Raw genomic sequence first — 2,835 nt, forward strand, 5'->3', positions numbered from 1 at the left:
ATATATTTTTATATCAACTTTGTTTCCATTCGTAGCCAAAAGTGACCAACAAAATGATGTTTCCTTACAAAGAGAAAATGTTATATATATAATAATATTAATATACAAGAAAATAAATGTTACCATAGTCAATAAAGTTACTTTTATGGTAGAAAAGTTCATTCGTTTGTATTTTTAAGTAGTTTTTCATTTTTTTTTTAATTCACGAACCGATTTAAAAAAAAATCAAAATGGCAGCGAGTTTGAAATGGAGAACCCCGTTTTCAATTTGAAGGAAGGGCACATAAGCATTCTGTGTTAACAATTTAAGAGAGTTCCGTCAACGTAAAGAATATTTATAAACAAATCTTAATGTTTTCCTTTATTTTGTGCTTGAGGAATATTCGATTATGGCATGTGTAGTTTCTATAAAAATTCATTTAAGTAGTTATCGCCTCAAATTTCGTTTTAATTTCGGTTCGCTGAAATTATTTCAAGTAAAGAGCATCTCCACACTAACGTAATGTACTTGCAATAGCCCTTATCCCTGAGTGGCTTCCGGGCCTTGATAAGTGGTGATCACTGTGTAAAAAAAAAAAAAATTAAAAACTACTTCAAAACAAAAAAAAAAAACATGAACTGAACTTTTATTGACTATAGAAACATTTATTTCTTGCATATTTATTTTTTCAGGTAGTCGTTTGTTGGCTTTTCTGCTAAACACTCTTACTAAATAATATCGACGAAATATCGAAAAACAAAGAAACAAAAACAGTTTGAAAAAATAATGAAGTTTTACTTACTTTAGTAAAATAAAATAATCCGAAACAGCAAAATGGGATATTAAAAAAGTAAACACGTAATTACTTTAGTTTTTTAAGCAAAGAATCGATATAAATATGAATAAGAAGAAAATGGCGCCTTTTTGAAGCAGAACAGCTTCGTTTCAGTTTTACAGTATTGAACGGTGTAGTATTGCGCCGTCGGATTCAGGGTTATACTATTTTAATGTAAAGAACACGTAGTACACTGACAAAAAAAGAAGCTTAAATAGATATATAAAAAAAAATGAAAAGGATATGTAAATGTTTTTAAAAAGACACGTAATCACGTGAGCTGGATTTTTTCCTTCTTTTGACACGATAACAAGTAAAGTTTTTATTTTTTATTATTTATCTATTTTCGAAAGAGTGCCACGTGCAAGTGGAGAAGGAAAAAAACAGAGTTATGCAAAATTTGTCTCGAGAATTGTCTAAAGGTCCGACTTTTTTTGGCTTTCACTTTAATAAGAACTTTAATATGAGGTGAATTTATTCGACACAATATGATTCAACTAAAAAAAAAATAAATAAAAGCTAACGTGAATTAAGATTAAAGTTAAGGTGTTATTGTGGACCCTCACCCCTTTTAAAAACCTTGTAAAACTTTGTGACATATTTCCATTCTATGGAAGTCAAGCGCGAACGCACACCCCATAATTATATTATACCATATTTCTTCAAACGGAAACATAATTATCAAAGTATACTTACGCAGATAGATATGAAAAGTCTTTGTTAAAGTTTGTGCTATATTTCCATGGAGTACAGGCGCGAACGCAGACCCCACAATTTTATTATACCATCCCTATTTAAGTTGAAACATACTTATCAAAGTATTCTTATGTGCATCTATATCAAAAACACTTGTAAACTTTTTTTTTTTCATTTTTTATTTCCATACTTTGGGGACCAGGTGCGAACGCAGACCCCACAATTTTTTTATACCATCCCTATTTAAGTTGAAACATACTTATCAACGTATTCTTATGTACATCTATATCCAAAACCCTTGTAAACGTTTTTTTTTTCATTCTTAATTTCCATAATTTGGGGGCCAGTCGCGAACGCAGACCCCACAATTTTTTTATGAACCACCGTTCTGCCAGATCAAGCATACCCATTCCTGATCTTCGATACATCTTCTATCATGATATGTACTCAGTTTTTAAAAATAGTCAACCATATAGGAGCCTATTCGTGACCACACACACACACACACACACACACACACACACACACACACACACACAGACGTTCATATATTATTTAGAACTCGGCTTTAGTGATAAAACATTTAATAAATTATTTAATTATTTGTCGTTAACGAACGTTTTTATTGATTCATTTTCCAGTAAAGTGATTTAGTACCTAATGTTTTGTTTATTTCTGTGCCTCCTCATCTCTCCCTGCTCCTCTTTCCAACTGTCGCCATCTTATTTTTCCCCCCAGAAAACAAGAACAAAACGATCTTTACCTCGACCGGACTAATAAGCACTGTATTCCTTTCTGTAGATTTTTTTTTTCATTTTTTTTTTTTTTGAATTCCTGTTTTCTTGTGTCAATGCTTTGTGTGTGTCTCTGCCAATGTATCGATTAATGATGCCCGTTTAGTCTTTTCTTCTTGTTGACCAATCAGTGGAAAGAAAATGCGCAAAGAGGAGAATGGCGAGACCATGGGTGCGAGCTGTGTTGGGGGAGCGGATGGGAGAAAAGATGATGGAGAAATTCGACTGATGGATAAAAGATGGAGAAAGATGAAACGATATATAACGAAGTCAAACGTGAATTAGGAAAAAGAGAAAAGGAAAAAATGGCGAGAGGGGGTGTAAACGAAGCCCAATAAATAAATATATATAAACATACATGCATACACCTATATATATATATATATATATATATATATATATATATATATATATATATACGCATACATATATATACGCATACACACACATATATATATATATAGTAATTTATAAAATATATATGGCGATTAAGCTGCGTTTCATCCAACTATAGTTGGATGAAACGCAGA

Source organism: Euprymna scolopes, chromosome 46 (assembly GCF_053919585.1).
Source record: "Euprymna scolopes isolate OS-2025 chromosome 46, ASM5391958v1, whole genome shotgun sequence".
Taxonomy (NCBI): Eukaryota; Metazoa; Mollusca; class Cephalopoda; order Sepiida; family Sepiolidae; genus Euprymna; species Euprymna scolopes.